Here is a 24,217-nt window from a genome sequence, read left to right on the forward strand (position 1 = left end):
CTGCGTCAGTTTTGTTTGTCGTATATCTGCCAGCCACGTTCTGCCACTTACATTGTGTAGTGTAAAACAGTGGGCCTGATTTTTGCAACAGTCTCCCACACAAAAAAGGGAGATTTAAATTGCCCCTAAGTGGATCTGCGTCAGTTCTGTTTGTCGTATATCTGCCAGCCACGTTCTGCCACTTACATTGTGTAGTGTAATACAGTGGGCCTGATTTTTGCAGCAGTCTCCCTCACAAAAAAGAGAGATTTAAATTGCCAACAAGTTTATATACATCTTCTACCTTGTTTTACAGTACCATATAACGGTTGTTAGTTTGGTTACATTTTCCCAAAAATGAGGAAGTCTGATGGAAGAGGCCGTGGGCGGTCATTGCCAGCTGGTAATGGTGGTGGTGGTGGTGGAGCATCTGGTGGTAGTGGGAAAAGCAAAATAGCCCCTAAGGCTCGAGATGTTGAGACAGCGTCATCGTCTGGCTACACAAACGCCTCGAAGGCTCCCTTATCTGGGAGTTGGGAAACCGCTTTTAAAGCCGGAGCAGCAGGAACAAGTTTTGGCTTTCATTGCTGACTCAGCCTCTAGCTCTTTCGCCTCCTCTTCAGAAAGTTCGAAATATAAAAGCAGGGAGTCGTCAGTGGATGCTCCCGGTCAGGAACAAGTCGCTTCCTTGTGTCCTTCACCCAAAGCAAAAGTGAAGGATGCGGCAGGCGACACTACAGTTTACTCCATGGAGCTCTTTACACATAACGTGCCAGGGTTAGAAAGGGAAATAGTTAACAGCCCATTACAAGATGAATCAGACATGGAGTGCACAGATGCACAGCCACAGCTAGATTATTATGCTGTTCCATTGACTCAGATCACTACATTGCCCTCGCAGTGTACTGAGCAAGAATCTGACCCTGATGAGACTATGGTGACCCGTCCCGAATGCTATAGCACCTTACACTGTGACACAGAGGAAGGTGCACAGGACATTGAAGAGGAGGTGATAGATGACCCAGATTGGCAGCCATTGGGGGAACAGGGTGCCGCTGGCAGTAGCTCTGAAGCAGAGGAGGATGATCCGAAGCAGGCATCAACATCGCAACAGCTTTCATCTGGCAGGCCCATATCAGGCCAAAAACATGTGTCTAAAACAAAAACAGCTTTAGGACAGCGTGTCCATCCAGTGAAAGTAGCACAGCGTGCAATGCCTGAAAGGGTATTCGATAGTAGGAAGAGGGCAGTGTGGCATTTTTTTAATCAAGATCCGAATGATCAGTGCAAAGTTATCTGTAAGAAATGCTCAAAGTCCTTTAGCAGAGGGAAGAATCCCCTAAATTTAAATACAACGTGCATGCGTAGACATTTAACCAGCATGCACTTGCAAGCCTGGACAAACTACCAAACGTTCCGTAACGTTGGTGCACCCGCTCAGTATGAAGTTAGTCAGCAACGCTACATTGCTTCCCTCACTGTAAGCCCACTGTTTAGTACACCACCTGCAGCAAATGTGGAGGTATCGTCGCAAGGCCAAGGCAGTCAGGGAATCACCAGGTTCTTGGTAGGAAACACTGTATGTAGGCCAACATCAAGAATACCATCACCAACCCTCTCTCAATCTGCCATGTCCACCACCATCCCCGCTAGTTCCAACATATGCAGCTCTCCAGTCCAGCTCACCCTACAAGAGACTCTCATTAGGAAAAGGAAGTACTCATCCTCTCATCCGCGTACACAGGGTTTGAACGCCCACATTGCTAGACTAATCTCGCTAGAGATGATGCCCTACCGGTTGGTTGAAAGCAAAGCTTTCAAAGCCCTGACGGCCTACGCAGTACCACGCTATGACCTACCCAGTCTACACTTCTTTGCGAGAAAAGCCATCCCAGCCCTCCACCAGCATGTCAAAGACCACATTGTCCATGCACTCAGGCAATCAGTCAGTGGAAAGGTGCACCTCACAACAGATGCATGGACCAGTAGGCATGGCCAGGGATGTTACGTGTCCATCACGGCGCACTGGGTTAATGTGGTGGATGCAGGTTCCACAGGGGACAGCCATAGTGGGACAGTTCTGCCTAGCCCGCGGTCTAGGAAACAGTTGGCTGTAGGCATTCGACACCCCTCCTCCTCCTCCTCCAGAAGTGAAAGCTCATCCACAGAGCGCAGTCGCCCTACCACTCCATCCGCAGCTGCCAGTGTTGCACACGAGGTGTCCCATTATGGAACAGCTAGTGGTAAGCGTCAGCAGTCTGTGTTGGAAATGAAGTGTTTGGGCGACAACAGACACACCGCGGTAGTACTGGCAGAGTACTTGCAGCAAGAAACTCAGTCATGGCTGGGCAGTGTACATCTTGAGGCAGGCAAGGTAGTCAGTGATAACGGAAGGAATTTTATGGCTGCCATAGCCCTTTCAGAACTGAAACACATATCTTGCCTGGCTCACACCTTGAACCTGGTGGTGCAGTACTTCCTGAAAAGTTAACCGGGGTTACCAGCCCTGCTCCTGAATGTGCAAAGTCTTTGCTCACACATCCGCCGGTCGCCTGTACACTCCAGCCGTATGCAGAACCATCAGCGATCGCTGAAGCTTCCCCTGCACCGCCTAATAATTGACGCTGCAACAAGGTGGAACTCCACACTGCACATGCTTCAGAGGCTGTGCGAACAGAGGCGTGCTGTCATGTATTTGTGGGAGGATACACATACACGGGCAGGCAGTTGGATGGCAGACATGGAGTTGTCAGGAGTGCAGTGGTCGAAGCTACAAGACCTCTGTCAAGTCCTTCAGTGTTTTGAGGAATGCACATGGCTGGTAAGTGTAGACGACGTCATCATAAGCATGAGCATCCCACTAATGCGTCTGCTGATGCAAAGTTTGACGCACATTAAGGAGCAGGCGTCTGCAGACGAGGATGAGGGAAGCCTTGATGACAGTCAGCCATTGTCTGCTCAGGGAACTCTCCTGGACGAGGTGGCGGACGAAGAGGAGGAGGAGGAGGATGATGGGGATGAATATTTATGGGAGGAGGATGCTTCTCAGGGGGCAATAGAAACTGGTGGCGTTGCAAGGTCAGGTACAGGGTTTTTGCGGGAGACAAGTGATGTTGATTTGCAAGAAAGTGCTCCTCAACCCAGCACAAGCAGTGAATTGACACCTGGAACATTGGCCCACATGGCTGATTATGCCTTGCGTATCCTAAAAAGGGACCCCCGCATTATAAAAATGATGACCGATGATGATTACTGGTTGGCCTGCCTCCTGGATCCACGCTACAAAGGGAAATTACAGAATATCATGCCACATGAGAACCTTGAGCAAATATTGGCTACCAAACAAGCAACTCTTGTAGACCGTTTGGTTCAGGCATTCCCAGCACACAGCGGCAGTAATGGTTCTCACACGAGCTGCAGGGGGCAACATGGCAGAGGTGTTAGAGGTGCACAAATCCGATGTGGCGTTGGACAGAGGGGTTTTCTGACAAGGTTGTGGAGTGATTTCTCAATGACCGCAGACATGACAGGTACTGCTGCATCAATTCAAAGTGACAGGAGACAACATTTGTCCAGTATGGTTACAAACTATTTTTCCTCCCTTATCGATGTTCTCCCTCACACGTCATTCTCCTTTGATTACTGGGCATCTAAAATACACACCTGGCCTGAATTGGCAGAATATGCATTACAGGATCTTGCTTGCCCAGCTGCTAGTGTGCTATCAGAAAAAGTCTTCAGTGCTGCTGGTTCAATACTGACCGAAAAAAAGACTCGTCTGGTTACCCAAAATGTTGATGATCTAACCTTCATTAAAATGAACCAATCATGGATTTCTAATTATTTTGCCCCACCTTCCCCTGCTGACACGTAGCTTGCCTGAAAAATGTGTTGCTTTTGGCCTCCTCTTACTGACTGCTCCAATTCCTCCATTTGCAGTTGCTGAATGTCCACCATAGGCCAATTTTTAACCTCCCTAAATGGGCTGACTCCCCCCACAGGGCCGTGGTCACCACCTAGCGCAAGCACCCATGTGAGTGCCGTTTGCCTGGACAGGTGGGTGTGCCCACTCTTGGCGACGGCACTGGCACAGGGTCCCTCATAGTACAATGAAGTGTCTCTGATGGTGATGGTGCACAACCAACGTCAGACGCACCATCGTAATATGAGGGGCCCTGTGCCAGTACCGCTGCCCACGAGAGAGTGCTCCCCCCGGTTGAACAGTGCTCTACCACTTGCAATACTTACCTCTCCCTGCTCCACCACAGTGTAGTCTGTGCTGATAAATCCTTCAATGGAACTGCCAATACAAATTTGTTGAAATGATAGATGATAGTTAAAATATACAGGGGCCCTGGCCTCCATTTAGACCATTTAATACTATGCGCCAACTACCACTGTCTGCTACTCAGCAGAGTAGCCCACCCCTGTACGTAGCTATGCCACCTGTTTATTTTTGAAAATTATTTTGGCAGACATTTACCTCACTTTATTATTTTGGCCTACTAACTGTGTCAGCCACTCCTTACAGTTGTCCTCCGCTGAGCAAAGCGATGCCGCCAGTTTACTCCTGTTACCAATTTTGAACTGCATTTAGCCTACGTACTTTTTTGGGCCTACTAACTGTGTCTGCCACTCCTTACAATTGTCCTCCGCTGAACAACCCTATGCCGCCATTGTACTCCTGTAACCAATTTTAAACTGCATTTGGCCTACTTGTTTGGTTGGGTCTACTAACGGTGCCTGCCGCTCCTTGTTTTTCTCCTCCACTGAACAAGGCTGAGCTTCAATTTTCAGCCAATATCACATATTATTCTGCATTTGGCCTACTAGTTTGGTTGGGCCTACTAACGGTGTCTGCTGCTGCTTGTTTTTCTCCTCCACTGAACAAAGCTGAGCTTCAATTTTCAGCCTATATCACATATTAAACTGCATTGGGCCTACTTGTTTGTTTGGACCTACTAACGGTGTCTGCCGCTCCTTGCTTTCTCCTCCACTGAACAAAGCGATGCCGCCAGTTTACTCCTGTTACCAATTTTGAACTGCATTTAGCCTACGTACTTTTTTGGGCCTACTAACTGGGTCTGCCACTCCTTACAATTGTCCTCCGCTGAACAAAGCTATGCCGCCAGTGTACTCCTGTTACAAATTTTGAACTGCATTTAGCCTACGTACTTTTTTGGGCCTACTAAGGTGTCTGCCACTCCTTACAATTGTCCTCCGCTGAACAAAGCTATATATATATATATATATATATATATATATATATAGTTTACTCCTGTTACCAATTTTGAACTGCATTTAGCCCACTTTATTATTTGGGCCTATATCTGTGTTTTTTCCTCATCCTGCCCATTGCCCAGCCACTGCTAGATGAGTCTGCTGGTACATTGACCCAGACCACTACATTCCCCTTGCACTCTACACAGCCAGAATCTGACCCTGCTGAGAGTCAGGTTCCCCTACCCACATACTATACCACCTTACTCGGGGATAAAGGGGAAGGTGCAGATGAAAGTGCAGGTTCCTTCATCAGGTGGAGGGGCATACTCATTGGTAACATCACTGGCACAGGGCCCCTCATAGTATGCAAAAGTGTCTCTGCTGGTGGGAGGTGCCCCCGCCGTCAAACACACCGCTGTACTTTGAGGGGCCCTGTGCCAGTGCCAATGAAAACGAGTGGGCCCCCCTGCCTGCTCAGGATCACAGCACTTGCAAAGTTGAAATACTTACCTCTACCTGCTCCACCGCCATGACATAGTCCGCGTTTCCTGGGCCCACGAAAAACTTGAACCAGCCCTACAACCCCCCACAACTTTAGCCAAATGACCCCCAATTTTCAATGCCTAACTATTATTATAAAGTTAATTAAGATTGACAAGCTTCAGTAATAAGAATTGATGTTTTTGGCATTACAATAGGCACTGTAGGTGTTTTCCTGTCCTTCACTCTCTGCCGACTTTGATTCCCCATTGACTTGCATTGGGTTTCGTGTTCCAGTCGACCGATTTCACCCGACTCGATCCTAAAAAAGTAAAAGTCGCTCAACTCTGCTTAGCAGTTCATAGTATATGACTTTGAGACGAAGTCACTAAACACGCCGGACCTCTTTATCCAGTTAACGTGGGTGACCGCACACCGAACAGTTCATTAATGTCCATGGAACACAACAGGCACCGACACACAACACTAGGTTGCAGTCTCTAAACGTGCTGGACCTTACTCCGCCTAGTTACCATGGGTGACCGTATAGTTCATTAACTGACCCCCTGTCAGTACACACAGTTCCTCATGCTCTGGGTTACATTCCAGGAGCTCCTGCTCCACACGCTGACTTCAGTCAGTACTCTTTCTCCCAGAGAAGCTGCCAAACTGGGATCACCGTCCCGGGCAAGATCTTGCTCACCAGGCCACCTGACAGTCCAGATCCTCAGGTGGATGGTAGCTCCCCCAATGCAGTGCCATCACAGACTTTGCATACATGCCTTTCCATGTGCTCTTTAGGAAGTCCTACTCCCAAGATCTTCCAACAAAATCTTCAGATCCATGGCCTTATCAAGTGCTCTTCAGGGATCTGATCCTACTCCCAGGATCTCCCAACACACCGGCCATCCAGGATCTTACACACAGATCTCTAAAGCTCCTTTTTCTTCAAACAGGCTTCTACTGTCTCCTAGATCCTCCTTAACTCACTTCTCCCATCCTCTGGATTGGTTGAACTTCCATCACTCGAGGTGGTATCTGCTTCAGGCCCCACTCCTTCGGTGGCTTCCTCCACCTCTGCACCCTTGAATTCAGCACTGTCATCTTCAGCCCTCTCTTGGGCCTCAGAATTGACATACTTAGCTTTGTCCCGTTTCTCTGGGACTTTAGAGCACTTCACACACTCCAGCTCCTCAGCCTCAGGTTTTCTGGAGCCTTCACCATCTTCCGTCACCTCACCTTTTCCTGCCACCGCAGACACGTGCTTCTGACAGGACTGTTCTCTGTGTCCGTCATGGATTCTCGCTCCATCAGAGCTCTCCAGGTTTTCCTCTCATTCAGCACCACCAAGAGACCAGTCATCCGACTCCCACCTAGCGGTTGCTAGGAAAGCATGCATGCATTCATCTCCCTTGTACAGTCTGGAAGAGAATCCCCATCTTGAACAAAAGGACAAGACACTGCCTTTCCTTTATTTAAATCTTCACAAGGTGCAACTGGTTCAACCACTTTGCGCCCTTTACATCTCCGGCAACGTGAGGAAGACTTGCAGTTTGTACCTGATTCAGCTTTACTGAACTCTTTTCCGCTGGTGTAACCATCTGGATGGGAGTCCCCACCACCCAATCGGTCATCCTGGAACCAGCAGTCCCCTCTTAAACAGGTCATATTTTCTGGTATGGCTGCCACTGCCATCCTGACTTCGCCCTGTGGAGCACTGTCGTTCCACTGTGTCAGTGCTTCTGACAGCACAAAATTGCAATCAGCTCTTGCGGTTGCTACTGGCAATGACATGCCACAGTTACCCCCAGAGTCTGTCTCACACCCCACAACATGGTGTACCCTCCAGTTGCTTTCTAACCATGTATCAGCTCCACACGTTTTATCTACCACATCAGTAACAGTCATCTTGTGGTACACGTTAGGTGACATGTCCATAAGCTGGGCAGACACACCCTTCCCACTGGTCAACCCAACGTTACTGGCGATACAGAACTGAAAGTCAGTGGCCGAAGCAGATGTATAGAAGTGACCGGACCGTGGAAAGACCTCTGTAGATGCAATATATGGCAGTGATAGTTCAATATATCCGTAGATGCAGGCACCAGCCCGAGCAAGGGCCGGCCTGTATTACACACATGCACAAAGTCCGTATGAGCAGCAGGAATTCAGGGTAGTAGCAGCAGAATATCAGTAAGAAGCAGAGAGATGCCAGCAAGACACCTTCCAACCAAGAGCTCAGAGATTGCTTCACTCAGTTAGACTGAGCACACAAAATACTCAGCAACAGGAAGCTGCACAGGGCCAGGTATATATAGCAGGTCTAATCAAGCTCTGTCAGGGTGGGGAAAAATCAACTGCGCAGTGATGATCTCTATCCAGACGAAGCTCATAAGGTTTCAGACAGAAATCAAGCAAGTTCGGAATAGCTCCTCAAGCAAGGGAACAGACTAACAAACAAAGAGTCACAGGTTCGAATCCGATCACTGGCAGTAGTTCATCTGCGGCACCCCTTCGGGATGCTCCGCACCTTCTTGCGTAAATACAATTGCTCAGGACTCCACCCCCTTCTGGGCAACTACTGCCTTTTTGGATACAGCCCCCTTTTGGGACTCCACACCTTTTAGGGTAATTTCCCCCATTTGGGACTCCACCCCCTTCAGGGCAATCATCCCTGTTTAGGTCACCGCCCACTTTTAGGGACACCACACCTTGTAGAGACACCACCCCCTTACTGGGCCACCCCCTGAAAAGACGAGATGTGCGGGACGCACATTGGGGCAGCATGGTGTGGACCCCTTTATACTGCAATATGGGTAAGAAACTCAGAATTGGGGTAATATTCACAATGACGAGCTCCGTGTGATGTTGGATTTTTCCATATACCAGTAAACTTGACTTATTTAGTACCCTGTCCTGTTTTCTTTCCCCATGTATCTTTATAGCCCTAAGCACTTTACTATGGATTATATTTGCAGCAGTATTAGTAGGTCACACAGTTCTTTAGTTCTATCTAGCATTCCCTGATGAACATGTAATTTTGTGAAATTGTATTTAAAATGCATTTATTGTCTTGTATATAGTATGTAATAAACGTATACTTTTTATACTATTTTGGATTTGTACTCCAGCTTTTTTGCTTGGTTATGACGACCTCTTGCTGCACCTGTAGCTACTCTCCACAAGGCTCTGCATGGCAGACTTCTTGGACGCGCCGAACAACAGCAACTCTTCTCAACCCCGCCGAGTTACAGCCAGATGCTTGTAAGCTTCATGGACCCGCCGATCCACAGCAAACTTCGCAACCCCACCAAGTTACAGCAATAACCTCCACACATGCTTCCTGTACTGTTGCCCATATTCTCCAACATACGTGATGCAGCAATCACTAACGAGTTGGGGAATACTCTCTTGGCAACAGAATAAACGTAGACAGGCACGGTTTTTCACATAAATAGTCTATTTTGGTTTATTCAAGCATCATAAACCACTGTAGGCCATGTTACCCATCACAAACCTCACGTAGACCTTAGCACTTCATAGTATACGGCTTTGAGATGGAGTCACTAAACTCACCGGAACTCTTTGTCCAGTTACCATGGGTGACCGCACACCGAACAGTTCATTAATGTCCATGGAACACAACAGGCACCAACACATGACATTAGGTTTCAGTCTCTAAACATGCTGGACCTTACTCCATCCAGTTGCCATGGGTGACCGCACAGTTCATTAACTGACCCCTTGTCAGTGCACACAGTTCCACATACTCTGGGTTACCTTCCAGGAGCTCCTGTTCCACATGATGACTCCTGTCAGTAATTTCTCTTCCAGGGAAGCTGCCGAACTGGGATCACCATCCCGGACAGATGGATGGTAGCTCCCCCAATGCAGTGTCATCATAGACTCTGCATACATGCTCTTCAGGAAGTACTACTCCCAGGATATTCCAACACAGGTTGTGCTATTCAGGAAGCCCTACTCCCAGGATCTTCCGACACAGGCCTTCACATCCATGGCCTTACCATGTGCTCTTCAGGGATCCGATCCTATTCCCAGGATCTCCCAACACACCGGCCACCCAGGTTCTTACACACAGACCATTCAGGTCCTTACACTCTCTACCACAAAGCCCATGTGACCACACCATGGTCACATTATATACTTGTAACCACTTCCATAGGTGGGAGGTGTGTGGTTAGTCAGACCTGCCCAGCTCTCTGACTAACCATGTAAGCCTCCCTTTAAAGCTACGCCAATACTTGTGGGACTACAGGTCCCTGAACAACAATACTGGCTAACAGTGCAGACTCCCTCTGCAACACATACTGGCCATTTACCATTATGCTGGACACTGTCTCACCATCATATTTATGCCTGCAACTGCCATGCATTCCCATGGCCTCAATACGCCTCCATGCGTATTCTGAGGAGAACATGTAGTGCCCCCTAGCTGTAACAGGGGTAACCAGTGTAATGACTGGCACAAGGTAGAGGCATCGGTGTAACAATAGTAGATGGAGGAAACACAAGGAGTTCAGTTTTTGACAGGTTCAGTTTCAGATAGAGGCAGGACATGATGTTAGAGACATCGGTAAGACAATCACTGGTGTTTTCTAAAAAGGCAGGCGTGATATCAGGAGAATAAGTGTATAATTGGGTGTCATCTGCATAGAGATGGTACTGGAAACCAAATCTACTTATTGTTTGACCAATAGGGGAAGAATGCAAAAAGAAGAGAAGGTGGCCTAGAACCAATCCTTGAGGAACCCCAACAGTAAGGGGAAGTTGAGAGGAGGAGCCAGCAATAGATGCAGTGAAGGAGCGGTCAGAGAGATAGGAGGAGAAACATGAGAGACTGGTGTCCTTGAGGGCGATTGAGCGGAGCATAGTGAGGAGAAGCTGATGATCCACAATGTTGATTGCTGCAGAAAGATCCAAGAGAATTAGCATGGAGTAGTGACCATTAAAATTAATCTGTTAGTAGATCATTAGAGACTTTAGTAAGGGCAGTTTCAGTACAGAGTAAAGAGCGGAAACTGGATTGTAGAGAATTGAGAAGAGAGTTATCTGAAAGATCGCGGATAAGATGGAAGTGGACCAGATGTTCCAGGAGTTTAGAAATGAAGGGAAGATAAGAGACAGGTCTATAGTTAGCGGCACAGTTTTGGTAGGAGGAATGTTTTTTTAAGTAATGGATGTATGATGGCATGCTTGAATGAAGAGGGAAAGATTCCAGAAGAGAGAGGTTGAATATTTTTATTAGGTGAGCTGTGGCAGCTGGTGAAAGAGACTGGAGGACATGCGACATTATGAGATCCCTGGTGCAAGTGGTCAGGTGAGAAGATGCAAGGAGCCTGATTAAGTCTTCTTGTGTTCAAAGTCAGAGAGTGAGCAAGATGTAGTAGGGGAAGGAGGACAATGCATGGCATGAGGGTATTGGGAAATAATTTCCTGTTGGATATGGTCAATTTTTTCATTGAAATTATTGGCCAGATCGTCAGCGTGGACATTTGTGCATGAGGCCTGTACTCTTGGGTTGAGTAGGGAATGAAAAGTGTCAAACAGATGTTTTGGGTTATTGGATAGTGAGGTGATGAAGGTATTGAAATAGGTTTGTTTGGAGAGGTGAAGGGCAGTGTTGTATGTTTTAATCATAAACTTATAATGGATGAAATCTTCAGGTAGATTGGATTTTTTCCATAGACGTTCAGCGCACCTAGAGCACTGCTGCAGGAAACGTGTTTGCTGCGTGTGCCACAGTTGTCGCTGTCTGTGCTGTATTGTTCTATGTATAGGAGGTGCAGTTTCATCCAGGGCACTTTGCAGTGTTTTGTTGTAATGCTTCAGTGCAGAATCAGGACATGAGAGGGGGGAGATAGGGGCCAATGATGACTGCAAGCTCTTCTTAAGTTTCTGGGTGTTAATGGCCTGTATGTTTCTATAAGTGTGGAAAGTGGGGGTGACCTGAGTGGGATGGCAGTTCTTGATAGAGAATGAAAGAAGGTTGTGGTCAGAGACCGGGAAAGGGGAGTTTGTGAAATCATCCATTGAGCAAAGCCAGAAATCGACCAAGTCAAGGGAGTTTCCATCTTTATGCATAGGAGTGTTAGTAAGCTACAAAAGGCCAAAAGAGGAGGTTAGAGATAAAAGGTGAGTAGCAGATGGGGAGAGGGAAAAAGCAATGGGGATGTTGAAATCACCCATAATGAGGGTGAGGATGTCACAGGAGAGAAAGTGTGGAAACCAGGTGGCAAAGTGATCCAGGAAATGATGGGAGGGGCCCGGAGGAAGATACACCACCGCCACTCACATAGAGAAGGGGATGTAGAGTCTGACAGCATGGACCTCAAAAGAAGGGAAGATAAGTGAGGGTACTTGAGGGATAACCTGAAAGATACATTTGGGTGATAGGAGCAGACCAACGCCTCCACCTGCTCTGTCGTCTGATCTTGGGGTATGAGAGAAGTGTAGTCCACCATATGAGAGAGCAGTAGCAGCGGTGGTGTCTGACTTCTGGATCCAGGTTTCAGTAAGAGCCAGGAGGTTAAGAGAATTAGAAAGGAAGAAGTCATGGATGAAGGAGAGTTTATTACACACTGAGCGAGAATTCCAAAGGGCACAATTGAAAGAGACAGAAGGCATGCAGGGAATATTAATAAGATTAGAGGGGTTTCTGATAGTATCAGTTGGGGGTTTGACTTGCTATAAAATGGGGGGCCAGGGTTGGGAGAGATATCTCCTGTGACTAGGAGAAGGAGGATAGAAAGAATGAGGAGATGGTTAAGTGATTTGTGAGAGCGTCTCTTGTGTTGGATGGTGGGACTGAATGGATCTGTGCAGTTTAGCAATGTGAAAAGAGCATGAGTGCTACACATAGGAGAGGAGAGTAGTGAGGGGCTCGTATGGATGAAGTGTAAAGAGTTAATGCAAGGACAGTGGATGTGAGTGAATGCAGCATCCAGGACATACATTATACAAATGCATATGGCAAATATTTGTTGTAGCCCAAATGTACTGTAATCAGGTCTGTATAAATGTCTTACCTGTTTCCTGCCCTGTCTAACTGCCATGGTATAACTGCTGGTACTTTGATAAATGTACTTTGATTAAATGAACATAAATGCTATCCCCTGCATAAATGCTTCCCCAGGCTATGTCTCAATATATAGGAGGCTAGCTCTAAGATCTCTCACTATTTAGTGAGCAACCGCAAAAGTCATAAAACATCACATTTATTAATTTATTAGTAGATTAAAATATGAAAAGGAGAAATTTAAAAAACATAATAACGGTAGATGCGTTTAGAGCTACACTAGCTCTTAATCATGAAAACAGTTCATGATAAAAAGCTAATGTAGCTCGAAACACATCTACCGTTATCATGTTTTTTACATTTTTCCTTTTCATGTTTTAATCTACTAATAAATGTGATGTTTTATGACTTTTGTGGTTGCTGGATTTTCTAATTTTTTTCACAGTCCTAGGAGAGCACACATAACCTCGAGACCCCGAGCATACAATGCTGGAAGCTAATGGGCCTAAACAGTACTGAGTATGTGGAACGAGCAAAGCGTCCTGGGCTTTTCTTTACCTTACTTTAGCTTTGCCGGGCCGGCCATCCTGGCAAGTTGAAGGAAAAGAGGATGCGCAATCGCAGAACAAGTAGATCACACTTGTTAGTCAGGATTGTTGTGTTTAACCCCTCTCTGATCTTAGATGTACTATCCCGTCGAGGTGACCTGGGCCTATCTGACCCTCAACGGGATAGTACGTCATGCCCTTTAATGCAATACCGCGACTTAAGTCGCGGTGATCGCATTAAAATTACGATGTTATCTTAACTTAGGGAAGATGGTGTCGGCATCCAGAGCACTCTCCCCGCCCACCTGGCCTCCCGATCGCTGTGATTGGCTGTTCAATTCTGAACAGCCAATCACAGCTATTCTCATTGTTTCAGCCAATCGGAGCGGCTGAAACAATGAGGTCACAGGCTAGGATCGCGTACCGATGTACTCGATCCTAGTCCAGTGCCTGGCAACGCCAGGCCCCGGCAAAAACACCCCGGGTTGGCGTGATTGCCGATCTCATCGATTGCGCCAATTGCAAGGCACAGCGCCGATCCTAGGCTAGAACATAGGACAGGGCCTTCAGGAGCTGATTGGCGCGATCGATGTCATCGTCGATCGCGCCAATCATAGGGCACAGCGGCGGTCACGCTGTGACCGCTCTGTGCCCTGCTAGTGACCTGGCTGTGACCTGCCTAGAATGGGAGCTGTGAGCTCTGATCCTAGGCAGTTGCCAGGGTGACCAGGAAAGCTCTGATTGGTGGGATCGATGTTATGGTTGATCCCACCAATGACAGGTCACAGCAGTGGTATGACAGCTCTGTGACCTGTCTGTCATCTGTCTGACCTGTGTATGACCGCTCTGCAGGGGCCCTCACTCTAGCTGAGGATTCCTACAGAGTGGTCATACTGCTGGATCTCCCTCCTGGATCTCCCTGCTGGATCTCCCTACTGTGCTGGGTATTGTGGTGCCACAGCAGCCTGTAGCTCCACAATCCCTTCTAAAGAAAGAAGACAACTAAAATGTAAGTGTTATCCCTGATCCCTGCCCAATCCCCCTTCTTCCACCCCAATCCCCACATCCACCCCAATCCCCCTTCCCCCTCTTTCTACCCCCTCCACCCCCATTTGTGCCAGCTCAGTGCACACATTTAGTAGGCGCCGAGCATTAATTGGTGATACAGTTCACCGATCAACACTCGTGCTCACTTTTTTCCCTCAGCCCCCTTTGCTCCAACTCTGTACACACATCCATCAGCCGAAAAACTTTGATAAGTGACGCAGTTCACTTATCAGAGTTTCTGCCTTCCATTTTCAATTTTTTTTCACCCCCCTTTGTGCCACCTGACTATAACCATATGTGTTGAACACTGATCCCTGCCTGATCTCTTCATCCACCCCATCCACCCTTCCCCCTCTTTTTACCCCTTCCACCACCCCCTTTGTGCCTCCTTCCGTGCACCCATTTAACAGCCGCTGAGCGTTCATTGGTGACGTAGTTCACCGTTCAACTCTCGCGCTCACTTTTTTCCACAGCCCCTTTGTGCAACTTCCGTAAACACATCCAACAGTCGCCAAACTTTGATAAGTGACGTAGTTCACTCATCAGAGTTTATGCCTGCCGTTTTCCTTTTTTTATTCACCCCCTTTGTGCCACCTGACTACAACCATACGTGTTGATCACTGATACCTGCCCGATCTCTTCATCCACCTCCATCCCCCTTCCCCCTCTTATTACCCCACTCCACCCCCCTTTGCACTGCCAAGCATTCTATGGTGATGTAGTTCACCAATCAACACTCGCGCTCGTTTTTTTTTCTCACCCCCTTTACGCCAACTCCGTACACACATTCTGCAGCCGCCAAACTTTGATAAGTGACAGTTCACTTATCAGAGCTTGTGCCTGCCATTTTCTTGTTTTTTTCACTCCCCCCCTTACCCCACCTCTGTGCTCACATCCAGCAGCAAACTTTGATAAGTGAAACAGTTCACTTATCAGGGCTGGGCCTGCTGTTTTAGACACTTATTTTCGCCATCTCCGTGAGCACATCCAGCAGCTGCCGAATTTTGATAAGTGACACAGTTCAGTTATCAGAGCTAGGGCCTGCTGTTTTAGACTTTTCTTTTCACAGGTATTTTTTTCTCCCTATTTGCTTTTTCTTCTTTTCTTTTTTCTTCTATTAGCTTTTTCTTTTCAGATAATAGTTTGCACCAATCACTATCCACCTCACACATACACATACAGTTATCAATAAAGTATACCCAAGTGCCATATTCACACAATAAAGGCCCACTCGTCCAATTCGTCCCAAAAGAGGAGGAGGTATATTCTTTCCTTACCTCCTACACTGATAGCGAGGGAGAGGATCCCTCTTTTCTTTACTTTTCCGATTCTTCATCCTCATCCTCTTCCTCCTCCTCCTCGGTTCCTGCGGAACTGGCACGTAGTCGCCCCAGGACAAAAGATGTGGCAGCGCTCACCATTCCCGAACCTGAACCAACGCTCCCCACTGCGGACCCCATATGGACCTCGCCCCTGAAAATTATGAACCACTGATTCTTGATTTTGTGGCAGAATCAGGAATCAAGTTTGACACCGCCAGCCTCACAGAAACAGACTTTTTCAAAGTCTTTTTCTCTGAGGATTTTATTAACCTCATGGTGGAGCAAACTAATTTGTATGATTGTCAATTTTTGGAGAAAAACCCTGGTTCATCATTTTCCAACTGGTCTCCTGTAGACGCAGTTGAAATGATGCAGTTTTGGGGCCTGGTCCTCCACATGGGGATCGTGAAGAAGCCAGAAATTCGGCAATATTGGAGTGTAGATAATTTATTTTAACACTCCAGTGTTCCGAAATGTCATGGTTCGGAATTGTTTTGAGGCCATCCACAAGTTCCTGCATTATTCCGATTATGCACAGTGTCCCGCACGAGATGACCCCAACTTTGACCGTCTGTTCAAAGTTCGGCCGCTCATCGAACACTTCAACAAAAAGTTTTCTGAAGTGTACGTGCCCAAAAGGGACATCTGCTTGGATGAATCCTTAGTCCATCTTAAGGGAAGGCTTGGATTCCGCCAGTACCTGCACAGCAAGAGGGCCAGGTATGTAATCAAACTCTACAAACTGTTTGAGAGTACCTCAGGGTACATCCACAGGTTTAGAGTGTACGAAGGGAAGGACACCAGGATTGAACGCCCTGAGTGTCCTCCTGTCCTGGGAGTGAGTGGGTAGATTGTGTGGGATTTGGTGCACCCACTGCTGGATAAAGGTTATCACCTCTACACCGATAACTTTTATACCAGCGTCCCACTCTACAAATCCCTCTCTGCATGAGGTACCACAGCCCGCAATACTCTCCGCAAAAATCAGAGAGGCCTCCTGAAGACGCTACTTGGGCAGATGCTCAGAAAAGGTGAGAGCAGAGCCCAATGTAGCATGCACCTGCTGGTGGTCAAGTACAAGCACAAGGGATGGCCTTCTCTTGACCAACATACATGGTGATATCAGCGCCCTCAGCACTGTACGGGGTACCTCTACACAGGTCAGCAAACCAGACTGTGTATTGGGGTGCAACAAAAACATGGAGGGCATTGATCTCTTTGATCAACTCCTCCAACCGTACAGTGCTTTGAGGAAGGCCAAGGTGTGGTACAAAAAGCTGGCCATGCACATTGTACAAATGGCAATGCTCAACACTTTCCTGCTGTCATGATGTGCACGCCACATCGATACGTCGTACCTTCAGTTCCAGGAGGTAGTGGTTAAGGCCCTGATATTTGGCACTCCAGAAGGAGCGGGCCCCAGTACTTCTGGAACTGAAGGTGCTCGTATCGTACCAGGCCAGCATTTTCCAAGAAAAGGTAAGCCGCAAAAAAGGTGCCGAGCATGTTACAAAAGGGGAATATGCAAGGACACCATTTATAATGTGACACCTGCCCCCCAAAACCTGGCCTGTGTATGAAGGATTGCTTCAAATTTTACCACACCTCTATGCACTACTAATTTACTTTCCAGGAAACAGTACATTAGTTCCAAAAAGAGGACACGTCTAGATAAGTTCCTTGGGGTCTAGATTCCAAAATGATGTCACTTGTGTTTTTTTTTACTGTTTAGGCACATCAAGGGCTCTGCAAATGGAACATGACGACTGCAGACCATTCCAACAAAGTCTGCATTCCAAAACGCCACTACTCCCCTTTAGAGCACCAATGTGTGCCTAAACAGTTTTTCCCACATATGGGGTACCAGCATAATCAGGACAATTTGGACAAGAACTTTTGATGTCCAATTTCTCATGTTACCCTTAGGAAAATTAAAAATTGGGGATTAAAAGATAATTTTTGTGGGAAAAAAATAGGATTTTTTATTTTCACGCCCGAGCATTATAAACTTAAGTGAAGCACTTGGAGGTTCAAAATTCTCACCACACACCTAGATAAGTTCCTTAGGGGGTCAAGTTTCCAAAATGGGGTCACTTGTGGGGGGTTTCTACTGTTTAGGCACATCAGGGACTCTGCAAACGGAACATGATGCCCGCAGACCATTCCACCAAAGTCTTCATTTTAAAACATCACTACTTCTCTTCCGAGCCCAAAGTATGCCAAAACCGTTGTTCCTCCACACATATGGGACAAATTGTACAACAACTTATGGGGTCCAATTTCTCCTGTTAATCTTGGGAAAATAAAAACTTGGGTACTAAATTATCATGTTTGGGGAAAAAATCAGATTTTTTATTTTCACGCTTGGGCATTATAAATTTCTGTGAAGCACTTGGGGGTTCAAAGTACTCACCACTAGTGTTGAGCATTCCGATACCGCAAGTATCGGGTATCGGCCGATACTTGCGGTATCGGAATTCCGATACCGGGATTCCGATACTTGCCGCGTATCGGATACCGGAATCGGAAGTTCTAAGATTCAAAAAGCAGAAATTCAGCCAATGAGATTGATTCCAAGTGTGGGCACATCCTGTTTAGCATGGAGGGCATGAAACTACTGGCAAGGCTGTGATTGGCTGGTGTAATGATGTCATGATGCAGTTTAAAAGTCGCTGGCGCCATTTTGCGATCACTCTGCTGTGAATTCAGTTAGTGACAGGACGCTGTTTGCTGACTGAGGGACAGTTTAGAGATAGCGATTTGCTTCTTTGTGCTTTCCAAAGGCTAATTTAGCAACCGCTGTGTTCACCTACTATTCACCTTGCTTTTGCCTTGTAGCGCTGTTTTCACAGCGATCTGCAGGGTCTGTGTGTGTGTGTGTGTGAGTGCAGCCCAGTCTCCAGTCTGAGTGCAGCCACATAGGCCATCCATAGTTGGTTGTATTCAGTTCAGGGAGGGTGGTTCATTGCCTCATACTGTTCCTTTTTTTTTTTTTTTCCCAAGTAGTGTAGTCTGCTGCTAATTTATTCAAAAAAATCCTATTAGTGTCTTTCCACCCGTCTCCAGCTAATTTGTGGAAAAACACTACATAGGATAAAGTAGAGGAGGGTTTTTGGGCCTTGCAGCGCCGTTTACGGCCGTCTGCACGGTCTCCGTGTGACTGCAGCTCGCCCTGTAATCTGTGAGCAGCTGTAGCCTGGTTGTCTCCAGCTCAGGGTTTTTCACTGCGTCATACCGCCAAATCAATTTTCTTTTTTTTCAAAGTAGTGTAGTCTGCTGCTAATTAATTTTAAAAAATCCTATTAGTGTCTTTCCACCCGTCTCCAGCTAATTTGTGGAAAAACACTACATAGGATAAAGTAGAGGAGGGTTTTTGGGCCTTGCAGCGCCGTTTACGGCTGTCTGCACGGTCTCCGTGTGACTGCAGCTCGCCCTGTAATCTGTGAGCAGCTGTAGCCTGGTTGTCTCCAGCTCAGGGTTTTTCACTGCGTCATACCGCCAAATCAATTTTCTTTTTTTTCAAAGTAGTGTAGTCTGCTGCTAATTAATTTAAAAAAATCCTATTAGTGTCTTTCCACCCGTCTCCAGCTAATTTGTGGAAAAACACTATATAGGATAAAGTAGAGGAGGGTTTTTGGGCCTTGCAGCGCCGTTTACGGCTGTCTGCACGGTCTCCGTGTGACTGCAGCTCGCCCTGTAATCTGTGAGCAGCTATAGCCTGGTTGTCTCCAGCTCAGGGTTTTTCACTGCGTCATACCGCCAAATCAATTTTCTTTTTTTTCAAAGTAGTGTAGTCTGCTGCTAATTAATTTTAAAAAATCCTATTAGTGTCTTTCCACCCGTCTCCAGCTAATTTGTGGAAAAACACTACATAGGATAAAGTAGAGGAGGGTTTTTGGGCCTTGCAGCGCCGTTTACGGCTGTCTGCACGGTCTCCGTGTGACTGCAGCTCGCCCTGTAATCTGTGAGCAGCTATAGCCTGGTTGTCTCCAGCTCAGGGTTTTTCACTGCGTCATACCGCCAAATCAATTTTCTTTTTTTTCCAAATAGTGTAGTCTGCTGCTAATTTATTCAAAAAAATCCTATTAGTGTCTTTCCACCCGTCTCCAGCTAATTTGTGGAAAAACACTACATAGGATAAAGTAGAGGAGGGTTTTTGGGCCTTGTAGCGCCATTTACGTCTGTCTGCACGGTCTCCGTGTGACTGCAGCTCTATCTGTTGTCAGTTCAGCCCCCAAAAAATAAATAAATAATAAAGTTCACCAAACACACCAGTTACACCACTTTACATTTCTGTAGGCCACATTAGCTCATATTAAAGTCTAGTCCACACTTTAGATAATTAGTGCTTCTTATACCTGTTAGGAGGAGTTGCTCAGGAATAAGCACACAAATCCGTTAGTACTTTTCTGCTTATCTTTATCAGTCAACCAAGATGAAGAAGGCAGTGAGTAAGGCACGTGGGCGTGGGCGTGGGCGCGGAGCAGGGAGGGGACGTGGGGATTCTGTGCCTGCTGCGGGCACCGGTGACTCATCAGCACCCACTTTCACCAGGCAACAGTCGTTCATGCGAAGCTTTGTGTCCGAGCGCCGTACACCGCTGCTGCGTGAAGAACAAATTGAAGCTGTTGTCGGATGGATGGCAGCTAATGCATCAACTTCCATTAGTGCCACATCCTCTCAGACACAGAGCACTGGAGAGCAGCCATCTGTCTCTTCACCACCTGCCAAATTGCCCAGGCAGACAGAGAGCCCAGGACAGGAGCCGTCTCTACTTCTGTTCTCTGAATCTCTTGGCTTGGAAACAGGGGGCCAGCCAAGCAGCATTGGAGAAATGGAAGAAGAGGCAGGGTGCAGTGATGCCCAACAGCTTTTTCTGTCTTCCTCTGAAGAGGCGGGTGGGCCAGTGGCTCCGGTCACCACATCGCAGGCCGCATCAGCTGATGATGACACTCAGGTGCCACTTACTGGTGCGTGCTCTGCTGCTGAGACTACCCAGGAGGAGCAGTTGGGGGCAGAGGGTAGTGTAGATGATGAGGTCCTCGACCCATCTTGGCGTGAGGGACAGGAAGGTGGTGGGAGCAGCTCTGAGGAAGAGATTCCCCGTACGGCCCAAAGAGGGAGAGGGAGGGGGAAGACTGCGGATCCTGCAGCCTCCGCTTTGGCACCCGTTAGGAGCATGTCTCTTCCAAAAGCCAAAAAGGGCGCTCCCAAGACTTGCAGTGCCTGGTCCTTTTTTGACACAGTTGCAGATGACATTTGCTATGTCAGATGCAACGTGTGTCATCAAAAAGTCAAAAGAGGGAAAAATGTCAGCAACCTCAATACCTCCAACATGTGGAAACATGTGCGCAACAGGCACCCGGCGGAGTTAGAAAAACACACTGAAGAGGTAGGCCAACCAACAGCGGCAGCTACCACCTCTTCAGCTCGTGTTGCCTCTTCCTCTACCTCACACGCAGCTGGTTCGGCGTCCTCCCAGGATCGCCGTGGAAGAACCTCTGCCCCTGTTGTCCAGAGACCCGCTGTAATTCCACCCGCAGCGCCACTTTCCCAGTCATCCACACACTCCCAGCCCAGTCTACAGCCATCGGTAGTACAGGCATGGGAGAAAAGGCGGCCTTTCTCGTCAAACCACCCACGAGCACAGGCTCTGACTGCAGGCATTGCCAAACTTCTGTCACTGGAAATGCTGTCATTCAGGCTGGTGGAGACTGACAGCTTCCGTGACTTGATGTCATTGGCAGTCCCACAGTACAATGTGCCCAGCCGCTTTTACTTCAGCAGGCAAGCCGTCCCTGCCCTGCAGAAGCATGTGGAGGGACACATAAAACACGCGCTACTGAACGCCGTCAGTAGCAAGGTCCACCTCACCACCGATGCGTGGACCAGTCAACATGGACAGGGGCGATACCTTTCCCTCACTGCCCATTGGGTTAATGTCGTTGAGCCGGGTACAGACCGTGCGAGTGGCGCAGGACGTGTCCTGCCCACTCCAAGGATTGCAGGAATCCATTCTGTACGCATTGACTCCTCCTCTTACACCAGTTCCTCAGAATCATCGCTGCAGGAGCCGTCACAATCCACCTCCACATGGACCCGTGATGAACGTGTACCTGTTACGACCGACATGAGCACAGCCGTGGCCAAACGTCAACAGGCCGTCTTGAAATTAATTTTCTTGGGGAATCGTAGCCACACAGCGCAGGAGCTCTGGAATGCCATCAAGCAGGAGAGCGATGTGTGGTTTGTGCCAGCGAATCTCCAGCCAGGCATGGTAGTGTGTGATAATGGCCGAAATCTGGTGGCAGCTCTGGGCCTCGGCAACCTCACTCACATCCCATGTCTGGCACATGTGCTCAATTTGGTCGTGCAGAGCTTTTTGAGGGACTATCCGGATCTTGATGCACTGCTGCACAAGGTCCGCCTAGAGTGTGCTCACTTGCGGCGTTCCAGCACGGCAAAAGCGCGCATTGCGGCTCTGCAGCGCCGACACCGCCTGCCGGAACATCGCATCATATGTGACCTACCTACCAGGTGGAATTCCACGTTACATATGTTGGAGCGGTTGTGTGAGCAGCAGCAAGCTGTAATGGAGTACCAGCTGCTTCAGGCGCAAAAAAGTCGCAGTCAGCGCCGTACAGACTTCACAACCACAGAGTGGGCCACTATGAATGACGTCTGCCAGGTTTTGCGTCCCTTTGATTATTCCACGCGGATGGCGAGTGCAGATGATGCACTAGTCAGCATGACTGTCCCCCTTATCTGCCTGCTTGAAAAATCACTGCAAGCGCTAAGGGATGATGTTGTGGAAGAGGTGGAGGATGAGGATTCACCATTTCCATCATCTTCTGGACAGTCAGCGCCACGTGGTTCCTCACAAACGCGTAGGCAGGGGACCGTTTGTGAGGAGGATGAGGAGGAGTCAATGGAGGAGGAAGACATCCGTCCAGAGGAGGGAGTTACACAATTGTCCAGTAGTCAGTGTGTACAGCGAGGGTGGGGTGATGACGAGCGGGCAGAGATCACGCCTCCAGCAGGGGACAGCGTTTCTTGGGCAGTTGGCAGTCTGCAGCACATGGTGGATTACATGCTGCAGTGCCTGAGAAACGACCGCCGCATCGCCCACATTCTCAACATGTCTGATTATTGGGTGTTCACCCTCCTCGATCCTCGCTACCGGGACAACGTAGAAAGCCTCATCACACCGTTGAACCGGGAGCGAAAAATGCGGGAGTACCAAGACACACTGGTCAATTCCATCATCTTCTCCATTCCAACTGAGAGAAGTGCTGCTAGTGCATTCCAAAGCAGCTCAGTGCGTCCAGGCCGTGGTGGAGGCTCTGCACAAAGAGGGAGCAGAAGCAGTGCCTCTGCCCAAGGCAAGACCAGTATGGCCGAACTGTGGCACAGTTTTCTGTGCCCGCCACAAAAGTCTACACCATCACAGACGGCTCCAGTCAGCAGGAGGCAACGGTTCCGTCAGATGGTGACAGACTACATGTCTTGCCCTCTTGCTGTACTCCCAGACGGCTCTTCCCCTTTCAAGTTTTGGGTCTCAAAGCTGGATACATGGCCAGAGCTAAGCCAGTATGCATTGGAGGTGCTGTCTTGCCCTGCGGCCAGTGTATTATCGGAACGTGTCTTTAGTGCTGCAGGTGGTGTACTAACTGACCGTCGCATGCGACTATCCTCCGATAACGTTGACCGGCTTACTTTCCTGAAAATGAACAAGGCCTGGATCTCGCCGGAATTTGCCACTCCTCCTCCTGATTGAATAATTAGGTCACTGTATACGTTATCCAGGTCTCCTGTTGTGTTCATCTTTCTACCACCTGAACTTAAATTCCTGGGCTCCAACACCGCCAGTTGAGGCTCAGACGTGCCGTCTGCACAGTCAAAACATACGACCCAGTGTTATTGGGTTTCAGTAACGTCAGCTGATCCCCAGCTGTGTAGCCGGCAATGTGTCATGCGACCGCCACGCTGACACAACAACTGAAATGTAAGGGAATCTGTCCCCCCCCCCCCAAGGCGTTTGTTACTGAAAGAGCCACCTTGTGCAGCAGTAATGCTGCCCAAGGAAAAGGTAGCTATTTTTGTTTAGCTCCTTGCACACGCAGAACTTAACACTTATAAAATGTGTCCACTGATACCGTAAAACCGTCCCGGAGGTGGGACTTTCCTTCGTAATGTGACGCAGCCCAGCCGTCATTCCTACCCCCCCGGCGCCGCGCACCGGCTCCTCAGCGTTGTTTTATTCCGTCCAGGAGCCTGCGCTGTTATGTTATCCCGTGGCCAGGCACACTTAGCGCTGCCCGTCTTCTGGCATCATTTGGTGTCTGGATGGCTGTGCCTGTGCGGCCGCGCTGGCAGAGAGCCCGCCTCGCAGTGTCTTCTGATTTAATCCCACTGGGGGCCTGGGATCCATGGACATGCGCAGTGCATATCTGAACCTCCACCTCTCACTCATTTCCCTATGGCTTCTTCAGACTGTTCGGTGTCAGCTGGTCCCTAACAGCATGCCACGGCCGTGACACCGCACAGTCTGAAGAAGCCATAGGGAGATGAGTGAGAGGTGG

The sequence above is a fragment of the Ranitomeya variabilis genome, chromosome 5 (assembly GCF_051348905.1).
Source record: "Ranitomeya variabilis isolate aRanVar5 chromosome 5, aRanVar5.hap1, whole genome shotgun sequence".
In the NCBI taxonomy this organism is placed as follows: Eukaryota; Metazoa; Chordata; class Amphibia; order Anura; family Dendrobatidae; genus Ranitomeya; species Ranitomeya variabilis.